Below are 17,108 nucleotides of genomic sequence, written 5' to 3'. Positions count from 1 at the left end.
TCCGCAATGGAGCGAGCTTAAGTTTAACTTTCGCTTGCATGATTTAGCCCAGCACAACACCTTCATCACACATGTGGCCACTTGTTTGTACCATTCTCAGGCGATTTGTAAAAAACGATGGGTTTTTGGATATTTGTGGAGTTAGGTGGTCCGCGAGTATTTTTGTATTGGTTAAGTTGTCCTTGGTGTGAAAAAGTTTGAGAAACACTGCTCTAAGGGCATCTAAGGGTTAACAGGTGTTTTATTATGACCTTTGACCAGTGGGTTAATATATCAGGTGCAGCAACCATGCATTGGCCAGCATCTATTTAATGTACTTAACATGTCTGCACATATGCTGAAAATCCCCAGAAAACTGTAAAAGACAGCACATTATCTAGTAAGACAGGACATGTGTTTTAATGATGGGCTCATAAACCTTACGACTGAGGAAAATATGACTTTGGTTTCTTGTTTTCTTACAGTAAGTCCAACAGTGTGTTCAATTAACAGACCTCATTTCCAAACACTGGATATGAGTAGCTTGAGTACTTTGTTTGGCTACGATGACTCTGCGTTTGCCATTGAGAATGAAGTGGATAAGCTACGTCTCCACTTTATATTATACTCTATATTGTTGCATCGACTCAGTTGTCTTGTCTCTTATCCGTCAGAGAGAAACCATTATTTATTTCATTTGTATTATCATACATTTTACCTCCTTGTGTCTATTGACGTGATCAAATGTTTCATTTTGCTGCATGTACCTTTTAAAGTTCTTACCAAATAATCTGAGGGGAATTTCTTGTTGTTTGTTTTAAACTTGTGATGTGTCGTTTTGTAAAGCACTTTGAGCTGCACGTGTTATAGGAAAAGTGCGATATAAATAAAGCTTTATTATTGCTTTTACATCCACAAGAAAACATCAAATGAAAAGCATAAAAGTAATGGCGACAATATCCACTGTCATATTGATTTTTGGAAGACTTTAAAAGTAACTGCTGTGTGTCTCGTGTGTCTCATTCCTGGGTTGCTTTTGTCTTCCAAAGTCATGATGTTTCTCTTTCAAAGAGGTTACGTTTTTCTGCCACCTGACTACAATTCAGGCCGTGATGTTGCCCGGGAGCTGTAAACTGAGGTTGAACCTATTTGTGCAAATTCTGCTCTCGGGAAGAAAAGAAGAAAAAAAGCAGTTCAGCAAATGGTCAGCGTTTTCTTTGGTCACTTTGACAAGCGGACTCTCTTTAGCCGCTGATTTACAGGAACGCTGAGTCTCTACATTATGCTGCCCCTGAGAGGTGTCCGGTTTCTGGCAGCTTAAAGCGGTCATTGGCGTCGGACAAGTAGATTCTGGTCAGGTGTTGTTTCTGTCTCCGTCTTGTACTTTTTGTTTGATGAGTTACTGCCAGAGATGACAAAAGTACACACGTCCTTTACTCAAGTAGAAGTACAGATACTCGTGTACTCTGGTGAAAGTAGAAGCACTGACTAAACTTCTTCACTCAAGTCAAAGTAAAGAGGCTTTGAAGTGTACTTCAGTAAAAAGTACCCATAACTAGCAGCTGTTTTAAAGAGTACCTGACCTCTCTTTATATTAATAGAACAATAATGTCATTGTTAGCTAATGAATGTTTCCATGCTGAACAACGGCAACATGACAACGTTTCCATTGGTCCCTCTTCTTTAGAGAAGACCAGGAAGTGATGGATACACGGATCGTGTTCAAATCAACTGGCACGCAATGACTCTAAAGAATAATGATCACGCATCAACACACATTCAGACTAAAGGAACCAGCTGTTTGGGAAATGTGAGAAGTAGAAAGTACAGGTATTTGAGTTCAACATGTAAGAAGTAGAAAGTACAGGTATTTCTATTCAACATGTAAGAAGTAGAAAGTACAGGTATTTGAGTTCAACATGTAAGAAGTAGAAAGTACAGGTATTTGAGTTCAACATGTAAGAAGTAGAAAGTACAGGTATTTCTATTCAACATGTAAGAAGTAGAAAGTACAGGTATTTGAGTTCAACATGTAAGAAGTAGAAAGTACAGGTATTTCTATTCAACATGTAAGAAGTAGAAAGTACAGGTATTTGAGTTCAACATGTAAGAAGTAGAAAGTACAGGTATTTGTGTTCAACATGTAAGAAGTAGAAAGTACAGGTATTTGTGTTCAACATGTAAGAAGTAGAAAGTACAGGTATTTGTGTTCAAAATGTAAGAAGTAGAAAGTACAGGTATTTGAGTTCAACATGTAAGAAGTAGAAAGTACAGGTATTTGAGTTCAACATGTATGAAGTAGAAAGTACAGGTATTTGTGTTCAACATGTAAGAAGTAGAAAGTACAGGTATTTGTGTTCAACATGTAAGAAGTAGAAAGTACAGGTATTTGTGTTCAAAATGTAAGAAGTAGAAAGTACAGGTATTTGAGTTCAACATGTAAGAAGTAGAAAGTACAGGTATTTGAGTTCAACATGTAAGAAGTAGAAAGTACAGGTATTTGAGTTCAACATGTAAGAAGTAGAAAGTACAGGTATTTGAGTTCAACATGTAAGAAGTAGAAAGTACACGTATTTGTGTTCAACATGTAAGAAGTAGAACGTTCAGGTATTTCTATTCAACATGTAAGAAGTAGAAAGTACAGGTATTTGGGTTCAACATGTAAGAAGTAGAAAGTACAGGTATTTGAGTTCAACATGTAAGAAGTAGAAAGTACAGGTATTTGAGTTCAACATGTAAGAAGTAGAAAGTACACGTATTTGTGTTCAACATGTAAGAAGTAGAACGTTCAGGTATTTCTATTCAACATGTAAGAAGTAGAAAGTACAGGTATTTGTGTTCAACATGTAAGAAGTAGAAAGTACAGGTATTTGTGTTCAACATGTAAGAAGTAGAAAGTACAGGTATTTGGGTTCAACATTTAAGAAGTAGAAAGTACAGGTATTTGAGTTCAACATGTAAGAAGTAGAAAGTACAGGTATTTGTGTTCAACATGTAAGAAGTAGAAAGTTCAGGTATTTGAGTTCAACATGTAAGAAGTAGAAAGTACAGGTATTTGTGTTCAAAATGTAAGAAGTAGAAAGTACAGGTATTTGTGTTCAACATGTGAGAAGTAGAAAGTACAGGTATTTGTGTTCAAAATGTAAGAAGTAGAAAGTACAGGTATTTGAGTTCAACATGTAAGAAGTAGAAAGTACAGGTATGTGTGTTCAACATGTAAGAAGTAGAAAGTACAGGTATTTGAGTTCAACATGTAAGAAGTAGAAAGTACAGGTATTTGTGTTCAAAATGTAAGAAGTAGAAAGTACAGGTATTTGAGTTCAAAATGTAAGAAGTAGAAAGTACAGGTATTTGAGTTCAACATGTAAGAAGTAGAAAGTACAGGTATTTGAGTTCAAAATGTAAGAAGTAGAAAGTACAGGTATTTGTGTTCAACATGTGAGAAGTAGAAAGTACAGGTATTTGTGTTCAAAATGTAAGAAGTAGAAAGTACAGGTATTTGTGTTCAACATGTAAGAAGTAGAAAGTACAGGTATGTGTGTTCAACATGTAAGAAGTAGAAAGTACAGGTATTTGGGTTCAAAATGTAAAAGGTAGAAAGTACAGGTATTTGAGTTCAACATGTAAGAAGTAGAAAGTACAGGTATTTGTGTTCAAAATGTAAGAAGTAGAAAGTACAGGTATTTGAGTTCAAAATGTAAGAAGTAGAAAGTACAGGTATTTGAGTTCAAAATGTATGAAGTAGAAAGTACAGGTATTTGAGTTCAAAATGTAAGAAGTAGAAAGTACAGGTATTTGGGTTCAACATGTAAGAAGTAGAAAGTACAGGTATTTGAGTTCAAAATGTAAGAAGTAGAAAGTACAGGTATTTGTGTTCAAAATGTAAGAAGTAGAAAGTACAGGTATTTGAGTTCAACATGTTAGAAGTAGAAAGTACAGGTATTTGAGTTCAAAATGTAAGAAGTAGAAAGTACAGGTATTTGGGTTCAAGATGTAAGAAGTAGAAAGTACAGGTATTTGTGTTCAACATGTAAGAAGAAAAAGTCGTCAGAAAAATAAGTAGTGGAGTAAAGTACTGATACCAGAAAGATGTACTTAAGTACAGTGACGAAGTATTTGTACTGCACTACTTCCCACCTCTGGTTACTGCGCTGGCTCTTCTTGAGGGAGCCGTCCATCACCTGATATGCAGTTATTGAAAGCAATGGCACAGTAGATTAACACAACTCTACCACCTCCTTCGGGCGATGATTCTCTCCCGGTCAGTGCCTCTACTATTCATCGTAGGACTTCTGGGAGAAACACTGGGTGATTCCTCCCTATCACGTGATGCCTCACTGCCTGTGTGCTTTTTGAAGTGATGAGCTAAATCACACTCGTTGTTAGTTTTGTTTATGAACTCTAATTTCATTTCCCACCTCTTCAAAGCCTTCGCAATCGTTATTTTATGATTCATCAAGGAGAGAATAATTGGCCTTTCTGTGCACCGACTGTTAATCGGCTTCAAAGGAGGTAAAATAACGGACATTCAATCAATGGGTCCTTCAACACCCTGCTGTTATCCCGCCAGTCATTCCACGGAGAATGCTTGTTGTGAATTAGAGCATGTGTACATTTCTGTATCAAAGCTATTTTGTTTTCCCTTCTGCAAACCTCCTGAGAGTTATCATTATATAACATTGCTTTGCACGAACAAATAAGGTTGTGATTGCAGAGTGTAACCTATTTGAATATGACTACATCATATACAATACGTAATCGCAGTGAACATCAAGTTCCCCCTGTTGTGATATTAACATCGTTTATGTCTACTTTCATGTGATTGCCCGCTGGCACATAAAATACAATGCTGTTATGAATGCACACATTTTCTTCAGCTTAGGTTACAAATATGTTTAACTGTCCATGTCATATCTGAGGAAAGTTATATTTCTGACTGATTTTAAGGCATTTTTCGTCAGATAACGATGAAGAGTTGATATCATTGTGCAGGGTTTTGTCTGATACTTCTGACGTGCGCCTTCATATCTAAATGCAGAATTCCCCCCCCCCCCCCCGTCGAATGTTAAAGTGATGCCAGAAAAACATATTTCTGTTCGTCAAAAACAGTATAATTACTCCAAAAATATGAAAACCGTGTCAAATGGACGGCAAAGACAGCTTGGTTTTTACGGAGCTCCGACGTCATGTTGTTGTTCACGTCCGCCATCTTGTTTACGGGCGTCATGTTCGCGAGACCATTTATATATCTTACACACAAGATCAGCGTCACAGTATCACCTCGTACTGTATTCTTTTTGAAAAACTGCTGATTGTGCATCCCTAATAAATAACAATCTAGTGCTCCTTATGTCATGTTACATGTCTTGGTATCTGAGCATAGACTGTATATATAAATGGACGTAGTGTTCGTGACGTCACCCATAGGATTCTGCAGAGTTGCCGTGAAGCCCTTAGTAGGCGGAGTCGGCCACTAATGGCTCGACTGTGACGTCAGAGTCTAATCCCGCCTGCTCCAAATAAGGGCAAAGAGGCGGAGCCGAGGCGGGACCTGCTGCCTCCGAACTGGAAGTAAACAGAGCTAGCTCAGGCTAAGAAGCTAAGCTAACATGAAATACATGCATACCAAGTTACTGCTAACAGTGTAGTTCCCCTATATAAACGTTACATTCATAATCAAATGAGACAATCTGCAAGAGAATTATCTATATTTTGTTATTCTTAATGCTTGTCATTCACACGTTGAGAAAAGACGGACTCCACCGCCCGGACCTAACGGAGCCGCAGTGTGCTAGCTCCGGGACGCCGGCTGGAGCTAGCTAGCCCCCTGCGGCTCCGTTAGCTCCGGCGGTCACCACTGGGATAATTGTGGGATTAACATTTGCTCCCGTTTAGCATTATGGGTGTCATAGCCATAGACTATAAAAGTCTTACCCAAGGCTGAATCATAAACTAAAATGTATATGTATGCATAAAGGGTTACGTCCTTAGCTGGCTGTAGCAAGCAAAGCTACCTAGCACACAAACACCTGCGAACGGGGTTAACATATTATCATTTTCTTTTTGGAAGGTCTGCTAGTACATTCAAGCGCACAGCACAACATTTTAATTGTCTGGTATTTGTAACAATATTCCCTAAAAGGCACAATCACCACGAACACGGCTAAAGGGTCAAGTACAGTAACTACAACTCACTCACGTTGTAGCCTCTATGGTTGTAGCCTAGTGGACAAGTTGCTGTTCGCTGACAGTGAGGCATGTTCGTGTCCATCAAAGTGACCACGCCCTAATTTATGCAAAATATTTAAGGCTTAATATTAATTAAACAGATGAGTTGAGAAAAAAATGCACCCCCCACACAGTAGTCATGAAGGGGGAATCTAACTATACAGAGAATATGGTTTTTTAAACCACGATGTAAACATGTTTATCTCTGCTGTAAATGTGGGCATTTTAACATGGGGGTCTATGGAAATTGCTCCCTTCTGCAGCCTGCTCCTACTGGCCACTAGATGAACTGCAGTGTGTGGCACTTCCCCAGAGTTTGCCGTTTGTATCTGACCCATTGATATATATATATATTTTTGTGATTACATTTTTATTGAGATTAATACACAACATGTACAACCAAAAGCACACATTTTTAATATAATATCTAAAAGTACATAAGAAAAAGAAAAATTAGACAAAAGCAATTACTTACAAAACATACAAAATACAGAATACATATGTAAGCTAAAAACAATAACAATAATACAGACAAACAAAAAGAAAACAAACCCAACCCTCCCTCCCAGACTTATAAACACGCACGCACACGCACACACACACACACACACACACACACACACACACACACACACACACACACACACACACACACACACACACACACACACACACACACACACATTGATATTTATTGTTTTGAATACCGTGTTCAGTGATTCTCAGAAGAGCTTCAGCAGCAGCTCTTCAGTTAAACATATCACTCACATGAGCCTTTAGTTCACCTGCTCAGCTTCAGGGAACAACAGGTTCTCACCAACTAAACGCAGGTCAGGGGAGGTTAAGTGCTCCGACATAAGGACAGTGCAGTTATCCATCCATGTGCCCCGCCTCTTAAGTCAAAGTCAGTTTATCCCTGAATCCTTTAGCCCTCAGAAATGGCATCGGTTTAATTAACTCTCTGGAGCCTCAATAAGAAAGGCAATTTTTAAAAGACTGGAAATGCATATTAATCTACTGGCAAGGGGCCAATTATAGTTGGCTGTCACTGTGCCTGCATGCTTTGTGTGGACTCATATAACCTCTCCAGACCTAAACTCAGCCATTTAACTCTTCTCAGGTTGCATGTAGTTCCAGATCAAACTATAGGATAACAACAATGTGAGTATCATGGACTCAAACATATAGACTAGTATGTAATCAATCCTGTGTATGTAATAGTCATGGCTGCACAGTTTAATATTTGCTTATCCTGTCATACTCGGGGTCCAAAGTCAATGCAGAAATGCCTTCAAACTGATGAACCCAAATGCACGACCCAGAGACAAAGTCTTGAATGTAAAAAAATTAGGGCTGTCAAACGATTAAACATTTTAATCAGATTAATCGGAGCTTAAAAATTAATTAATCATGATTAATCACCATTTGAACTATGTCCAAAATATGCCATTTCTTTATGTATATTGTTGTGGGAATGGAAAGATAAATGAAAGAAGGCGGATATATCCATATCCGTATGTTCATTACAACATTTTTCTGCGTGTCAAAATGAAAGACAGACCACACACCTATCAATCATCAAACCGTGGGGTCTTAATTCATTACGTGTTGATTTCTATCAACGGGGGAGTACTTCAGGAAAGTCGACAGAGGGGGGGGGGGGGCTAGTGGAGTACTTCGTGACCACAGAGTGTGAACGTTGTGATCAGCTGTTTTAGCGCAGTTCTCCAGTGAAGGGGGGAGTCTCCCTCCGCAGCCGGTTGGCGTAGTTTTGGCACAGTTCCGTTGTACAGACCGACGTTAACAGCAGCCCTGTATGTGCACACGGAGACCGACTCTGTCGTCCGGTGATCTAACCTCCTTCTGGAAAAGCTTCACAAGTACGTCGGTACGCAAATGCGCTTTGTGACACAAGTGACGGTACGCATTTCAGATTACGCACATAACCTGCGTACCAGTTAGTTATGTGCACCCCTGTAGGCTACTACAGCAAAAGTATTCTCCGTCGGGACTTCCTGCAACAACACCACGCAGTTATCTTGATTCTGATTGGCCAGAAGACATTATCAAAGATGTTCTATTGAGAAGACAATCACTACGTGACAAAAGTTTTCAAAACCGTGGCTACTGAAATCAATCTTACTAACTGCTGTCTGTGCAATTTACTCCGCGCGAGTTGGCGGACTTTCTTTTGCTTACTTTAACATCATTTTTCATGGTGGGGCTAAGCAATTTATCGGTATGGGTGTAGCCTACCCCAGCCATACCCTGGCGCTGCCACTGGTGGCACGTATGGGGCGGGCCATTCTGCACATGCGTTAAATATTTTAACGCAATTAATTCAAAAAATTAATTACCGCCGTTAACGCGATAATTTTGACAGCATTAAAAAAAATGTCATTTTAATTTCACAGATCAGGTAATCCCTCTTAACAGAGTAGGTACTGGAAATAATAATAAGGCGCTCACTAGTGATGGCAGTTTGACACTGAAGCTTCGAACGGAGCTTCAACCCTGGATTTCCTATTCCACAGAAGCAGTGCTTCGAAGCTTGCTTCAAATCACGTGACATGTGACGTCCGAAGCAGCAACTGCTTCATTTCCTGAATGAATCAACTCACTGGTTCGCGACAGGTGACAGGTTGAAACAGTTTCGAATTTGAGCGCTTCAACACTTTATGACCGCTCTAAACAATGCGCAATGTGTGGGTTGTTGTCGTAGTTTGCATTGTTTTGTTGAGTTGTTGTTGGTATTGCATTTGAATTGTATCATTATAGAGCAAGCCAGGAAGAAAGATCGGTCGTTCTGGCTCGGGAAACACTTAGAAATGTGGAGAAGTTGTGAACAAAAAGACAATTATCAGTAATATAAAAACTAGAGCTTAATGTGAGTGTGGGTTGGGTCAGGGTGTAGTTCCTTGCACTCGGAGTCGGGCTAACGTCCACGCTAGCTGCTACATGCTTTGCATTTAGGTGATACTTTAGGCTTGATGTGCTGCGGTGATATGCACATTCTTTTTTGCATAATTTGCACACAACCGTGCTCTTGTCGACGCTTCCATCCGTCCGTTTTTTAAAACAAAATTTCCCATCCACGGGGCCGGCCAAAGCGGTCTCATCAGCTTGTTCGTTCATGTTTGACTATTGTTCACCGTGGTTTGTTGTTGTTTGAAGTCCCATGCTGAAGTCATGAACGTTAGTTGGTGCTCCAGTATAATCGGTACGCCTGAAACTCATCCAGTGAGAAACGTTCCGCTGTGCAAAAATAAGTGCGATTAAAATGCGTTAATTTTTTTAACGCGTTAATTTTTGTGTAATTAATTCATCTTAATTAACGCGTTAAAGTCCCGGCCCTAATAAAAACATTTCAATATTTCAAGGAATAGATAGCCCAGTGGGTAGAGCTGGCGGCCCGAATGCGGCGATGTCCTCCGCGCAACTGGTTCAAAGCCCGGAATGGATGTATTTTAATCATTGCTTTTCAACTTTAATAACTGTTAAAAAGCCCTCTCCTCCCAATTTTTTTTCCAACACTCTCTAGTCTCTTCTCAATAACCCAATACACACAATTATCAATCTTTAATTGCAAATAGAACATGATATTCAGTCTTAGTGTGTGTGCATCGAATATTTTTCAAGGCAAAGATACGTTAAACCCACTGCAGCCTTGCACTTCGCCAGGAGAGGTCGCTGTAACTGAAGCTTCGAGAAATGAACCTATTTCCGACACAATTGTCCAAGTGGTTCGACGCTTCATTCAAAGCTTCATTGTGCCATCACTAGCGCTCACCAGGAGGAAAAAACTAGGCATAACAAAAAGAGAACTTTCGAAAAACGTAAGCCTACCAAATTAACAAAAGAAACAAAACCTGACATGAGTGAAAGCGATCCTTTCTGAGCTGAGGCTTGGCACGACCATTCGGGGAAACAAACAAGACGAACTGACACAGGACAGGGGAGAGACAGGACTATTTAAACATGAGGTGAGTTGGAACAGGTGGAAACAATCAGGGGCGGGGCAGACGCTGATGATGGCGGGAAAAACACACAAGAAACAGGGCCTGAAATGAAAGACAAGAGGTAAGTACAAAATAAAACAGAGACATGACAATAAACACAGAGACTGACTAGAGATGAAGAACCTAAATAAACAGACAAGACCAGACGTGAAAAATCATGAAAATGACAGACATAATACATAAACATAATTAACACATTTGACGAGACACAACACATTATTTTAAATGGCCAACAGAGAGCGACATTTACAAAACGTAGTCTGAATGTATAGAAGTCTATGAGAATATGACTCTATTACTCACTTGGTTTTTAACCAAAGTAAACAATTTACTGATGAGTTTATTGTCTCATCACTAGTTGTTATGTTAGTCAATTATGGCCACAAGTGGAACATTGGGCTGTATAAATACAATTTGGTTTACTTCCAAGATGACTAATATGGTTACTATTACAAACTCAAGGCTTTAAAAGGGACAAAATCCTCTTCTTATATACAATCTATGGTCATATCACACCATTATCTGGGTGTCTGGGCTACATTTCATCCTGTTATACCTGCAGAGCACTCGGTGTACCCATTAACAAAGCCATGTAGACTTTCATTTCCCGCTAAGGTCACACCTGCTTAGTCCATCTTAGATAAAAGTAAATGGCGTTCATTATACATTGGCTCGGCTCTGTCTGCTCTTCAGCTGAATGGAAATTCAAATTGTTCTGAAAAGTTTCTATAGTGCTTTTCCTGACGGTGGTGGTGGTACATTTTGCAGAGAACTTTCAATAAGTCAGGAGTCACGAAGACTGTCTCTAAGGGCCACAAAGCTCATATCTACCAACTTTGAGATTTCTCACTCTCTATCGGACACCTTTGAGGAGCTGGGCTTCTGTTTCGGTTCAAAGAAGAGATACTGCTGGCTCACAGCCCACTGATCTGCAATGACCTGTTTTCCAAATAATCAAGATAAAAGACAATTCATTCTTCACACTCTAGTCTGCTACCTGCCTTCTTCACAGTCCATTTTCTAACATCAATTCCACAAACTAATTGCTACCAAGTGCAATTCAGGCCATGTCGCTTTGGACTGATTTCTTGTCATCCAGTCTCTCCGCGTAAAGAAGTGTTCAGATATTGTTTATCACTCATTTTGATGTATTCCGTGTCAGAACGAGTCTGAGGGGCCACTGTTTATCATTCTAAGCACCGAGGGCCTATTAATGGGCCAGGGTAGAACGACTTTAATAAGTTAATGTGCACCGAGTGAGAGGAGCATTTTTCTTTAATGCCTGGCTCTGGCACCGTGAATTGGTTTGGACAGAGGGTGAAATGGGTTTGCCGCGGTGCAGTTAACTCCAGTCCGCAGTGGAATTTGCAATCTTTTTAGGAAATTACAGGTTGTAATGAAGGAGCCTTCACGTTCTTCCCTGGCTTCATTCACTGCGGTAATGAGTGTGCTCGTAACACGCCATTCCAGCATTTCATCTGCGGCTGAAGCACTCGCAGTGTGAAAGAGGTTGTGAGCCTTCTGAGAAGATCGCATGTTTGACCTCTGAAATGAAATGAGAGTGTGGCTGCTGTAAAGCTCATATTTTCAGAGGCTCCAGACATGGATGTGGTGGGGTTCAGAGCATGGAGGTATAATAAGGTGTAAATACGGCAGACTCCAATTTTGCCCCCAAAAATTACTATGTGGCATTGGATCAGATTAAATAAACTGGATTGATCCCAAATTGGGAAGTTTTTTTAGCATTGCACATGAGTTAGAAATAATTTAGAAATAGACCATTATCCATTGTATACCGCTATTATAAAAGAGATATCTTTGAAGTTCTTGACAGGACACCTTCGACTGTAAATCAATTGTCAATCTGTCATTCATTTCTTGAGTAATTTTCTTTTTGCAACAGGTTATGATTTGACATTTGAGAAATACCAAAAACACATTTAGATGGAATAAACGTTACCTTCTGTGTTGACATTACTGCAACTAATTAAAATCACTTTTTCAGATTGGAAGCATTATATAAACGTGTGTTTTCCGCAGATCTTATTTTCTGCAATATGCTAAAATCCCATTTAAAATACGCATTGCTTTTTGTCGAGGGAGCCCTTGCAATACTAACTTCCAGGACTAGCTACGAATATACATCATCACTGCACCACTCTATGAACGGGTATAAAGAAATCCTGTTAAAGGAGAAATACATTTGCATGCCGCTCCGCTGATACTTCCCTCACGCTTCCATGTACTTCTTACAGGCTTCACGCTGTGCATGTTTGTTGCGATGTTATTTGAAATGATAAGCTGCTACCACACGCTGTGGCAAGGCTCACTGTTTAATTCCTGTGTGTGTGTGTGTGTGTGTGTGTGTGTGTGTGTGTGTGTGTGTGTGTGTGTGTGTGTGTGTGTGTGTGTGTGTGTGTGTGTGTGTGTGTGTGTGTGTGTGTGTGTGTGTGTGTGTGTGTGTGTGTGTGTGTGTGTGTGTGTGTGTGTGTGTGTGTGTGTGCGTAGTGCAGCGTGGTCCTTGCTGTGTGTTGCGAGACTGTATTTGGATGCAGCACAGAAGGGCAGAGCGTGACTAATCTGGGGATCTCCTGTGTGTTGGGTGTTGTGCGTTGTGTGCGCCTGGCCGTCCTTCATGCCTCTCGCCTCCCTGATGGGGAACGTACACACCCACTACCTATGGAGGACAGGAGGAGATAGAAGTGGGAGGTAGTGTTTTAGATCTCAGTGCATCATTAATGAATCATTAAGGATTTAAAAGGCTTCTCATAACCTTGCCCTAACGTATTTAAGTGACTGTCTCTCATGTTATCAACCAGCAAGGACACTTAGATCCTCCAACATTTCACTTTGAAAAGTAGAGTGCATTACAAGAAAACTGGAGAGGCTGCTTTCTTAGGACGGCAACCTCAATTTAAATTAAAGACCTATCTTTTTAATTTGGCTTATCATTTTTAGTAGTATCACAATTCATGTTTTAGGTTTTATTGTTTTGACATATTTTAATTATGTTCCTTTGTTATTGTCATTTTTTTGTTCATACTCTGTAAAGCACTCTGGGCTGCGTCAAGCATGAAATAAAGTCTTTATATTAACACATATACTGTAGTGTTGCTTCATTAAGGGGAACAGCAGGTCGCCTCCAAAGTTTGAGGTTGTTTACGTGACACTCCTTCTTCTGATGTTCAGTACAAAGCAATGCACCCACATTCTAAAGACAATGTTAGAGGAATGTCTGTCTTTATTTCCATGTGAAACAGCATGACTTTAAATGGGTGTGTGGCTGTTTTTTTTAGATGGCTAAAATAGGGCAGCCGACTGGTGCAAACGAGCGACAACAGCCCAAAACATTTCCATTGGGAGAAACGAACTGCCATTTCAAAAAGGATGAGAATATCAAAATGCAAATGTGCCAAAATGCAAATTACGAAACATCGTCACCAACTTGACAAAACATTTATGAACTTGACGAAACATGGGCTGTATATATAAAACGCTGCAAGAAGCTCGAAACACAACGGAAACGGGGAAACACGCAGCTGGGACCGCAGCACTTGTTGACGTTCGGGGATTATAAAGTTGGCCAACAGTCACTGTCACTGGAAACGTACCTAAAATGCACGTTTTATTGGCTTATCTTAAGGGTCCCATGTCATGCTTTTCCGGTTATTACCCGTCCCCTTGTGTGTTATGAAGGTTTGCATGCATGTAAACGGTCTGCAGAGTCACAAACCCTCAAAGTACACCCTGTAGCGAGTACAACTCTAACACAGAGAAGACCTGTGTGCTGCCCCAGAACGCCTCGTTGGGGATTTCTCTTTTTCCATTGTTTACTTCTTGGGTATAGTGACGTATTACGGGTGTAGTTACGTTTGGACCAATCCGCGGACTTCCTCACACACACACACACGGCGGGACGTTGCGAAAATCACCTAAAATTGAAGTTTTATTGGCTTATTTTAACAATATGATCACACATCTTTCCGATATTATTGCAAATCTGCTGTACGCTAGCTAGCTAACGTAGCTAACCTAGTCATTTCAAATATAGTGACCAAACACTTTTAACACAATTATGAAACAGACTAACTCTGCTAACAGTGAGTAGTAATGAGTGCAAAGGTGCTCCATAAAACTCCAAATCCCAGTTGCATGATGGGAGGCTGGTGAGGGTGAGTTGTGGAGAAGGGCGAGTTGAACTTGCTTGTGTGTTTGTCTTCTGAGTGAGTTCCCAGAAATATCACTTTAATACTTTTGTAAGAATATTTGATTGAATCCCAAATGAATACATTTGAAAACGGATGCCTTTTAGATGTCATCACACAAAGTCTGCAGCCTTCTTGTTGAGCCTTCGCTTGAACATGAATTCACTCTGGTAGCTACAGCCCTTCAGAGACCTGCTAATTCTGTTTTATTGCTGCAGTTTCATTTTGCCTGTCATTACAAAACTGATGAAGGAGAACTCTGAAGACATATCCTCGCTTTCTTATGTGCCAAAGGAGAGAAATTGGGAATGAGCAGTATCTCCGTATTAATAGCAATGCTTTGTTCTCATTCTGCTACAACAAGAGAAAGTCTTCTGATTTGCTCCCAACTGGCTTCAGCTCCTCCATGTAATACACCAGTGTGGGGCAACTAATATATCCTGGTTGCATGTGCAAGGAGGAAAGAACAATGCAATCCAACTGAAATACTTTTGCACAAGCTGTTGTGTTGTGAGACACTTTTTAGTGCAGAGAGACAAAACCCACGGCCAATAAAGAATTATTTTGCATCCAGAATGACATCTGGATATCGCATGTTATTGTCTTCGTCTTAAAGGGGCCCTATTATGCTCATATTTAAGTTTGTATGTGTGCCTTTACAGTGACATGTTTACAGTAATGCTTTGTTATTAATAGTTTAACCTTATGTGCAACTTAATATGCAGGTTTAAACACAATGAATAGACAAATAACTGTATTTACAATATGTTGCATGCTAAGTATATGCACACCCACGATCAAAAGCTATACATTACAACAGAAAGTAAAGCTGTGAGCAAATGCAGAATCTAATGATTATTCTCTGTGTCAACCTTAATCCATATTTAATCTAAAATATATAAAAGCTTTAACCGTTTGAGATCACAAACAATCTGTCAATCCTACCCGAGGCGGAGTTCCTTTATGAATCTTTTGACCTAACGTATCAGTCACTTCATTTAGTGTGTGAGGAAAGTGGAGCGGAACATCTCAAAGTAAACACACAGATGTCAGTAGAAAACGTGTGGATACTTTTAAAACTTATACCAGTAGGCCAAGCTCCATCTGTTTCTCCTTTTCACTGTTTCTCTGCGGACAGGATGACCCCGTGAAGCCGCCAGAATAAATCTCTCAGATGCAGCCAGCTTCCTTTTTATTCTATGTTTTAAACCCAAGTATCACTTTCTCGTGTAAGCTGAACACTGGGTGCTTTCATCTCTCGGTTTGAAGGTCCTTGTGTTATACATTTTTTACTCTCATCCTTGTATTTTGGTATAATAACAATATGTTAGTATGTAGACGTTTTTTATATCGGGACCTATAATCCCGTTTTGAAATGGGTCGCAAGCAACAGAACAAAAGTTGAGAGCAGAACAAAAGTTGAGAGCAGAACAGTATTGACGCAGAGTTATATAACAGAACAATAAATACATAAATACCAGTCAGTGTAGGAGAGACACACACGCACCAAAAACCTATACACACTGCAGGAAAGGGAAAACCCCCCCAAAAGCGCCCCTTTATTTATCCAATCAGCAGGCGGTCCAAACATAAAAGCAATTTTATACCAACTTTTTTATTTTAACGCCACTATAAAGTGAATGTTATCAGAGCCTCTTAGCGAGTAATGTGATGCATAGGGAACTAAAAATGATTTAGACAGCATGCATAGTTGCATTTAATGCATTTAGAAATTAATTGACAAGCATATATCAAGAGGGGGAATATGTTTGGAATGGTGCATGCTCAATACACTGAATGTGCAGTAAGAGCTTGCTGGCTTCCTTTAAAGTGTGTGTGTGTGTGTGTGTGTGTGTGTGTGTGTGTGTGTGTGTGTGTGTGTGTGTGTGTGTGTGTGTGTGTGTGTGTGTGTGTGTGTGTGTGTGTGTGTGTGTGTGTGTGTGTGTGTGTGTGTGTGTGTGTGTTTGAGAGAGAAAGAGAGAAGTGGCGAAGGAGGCCTCCAGTTCTCAGGCTGCAGAAACACTGTCCTGGAATGTTAATTGGTATGACTGGTCAGCCTCATAGATAACACACAAGGCCGCTTTTAATAAACCAAAGATCAGGATGTCCAACTGTCTCCCCCCCTGAGATAAGGAAGAGGAAGTGTGTGTGTGTGTGTGTGTGTGTGTGTGTGTGTGTGTGTGTGTGTGTGTGTGTGTGTGTGTGTGTGTGTGTGTGTGTGTGTGTGTGTGTGTGTGTGTGTGCGTGTGCGTGTGTGTTTGCGTTTGCTGAACCCCCCCCCCCCTTTTCTTCCCTGCTTCTTCTTGTTGCTTCTTCACAAATAGAGAAACAGAAATATTGCAGTGCGAGGTGAGACTCAGAGCGCATGTATTATTAAGACAGGAGCTGGAGTTATGCTAATAAGGAGACTTTTTGTGCTACAAATCTTACGGTTATTTAAATAATTTCTCTGCTTCCCTATCCGCAGTTCTTCTTCTTCTTCTTCTTCTTCTTCTTCTTCTTCTTCTTCTTCTTCTTCTTCTTCTTCTTCTTCTTCTTCTCTCCATTAAGAGTCATACACTGAAGGACGAAGCGTTGGCATGAAGCTGTGCTCATGCTGTTTTAAGGGAGGTGACGGTACATTAGACTGCGGATACACAGCTCAACAAAGACCTCCTCCCACACGCAACGTATCATA

General features: G+C 40.1%; 1 protein-coding gene across 4 annotated transcripts in view; it reads left to right on the top strand.

Annotated features, from left to right (window-relative positions):
- The window catches only part of arvcfb (ARVCF delta catenin family member b), a 327,265-nt gene that overhangs the window by 79,842 nt on the left and 230,315 nt on the right, over positions 1-17,108 (top strand). The gene's annotated exons all lie outside the window — the stretch shown is intronic.

Source organism: Pseudochaenichthys georgianus, chromosome 9, assembly GCF_902827115.2.
Source record: "Pseudochaenichthys georgianus chromosome 9, fPseGeo1.2, whole genome shotgun sequence".
Lineage (NCBI taxonomy): Eukaryota > Metazoa > Chordata > Actinopteri > Perciformes > Channichthyidae > Pseudochaenichthys > Pseudochaenichthys georgianus.
This window is presented reverse-complemented; position numbering and strand designations above follow the sequence as displayed.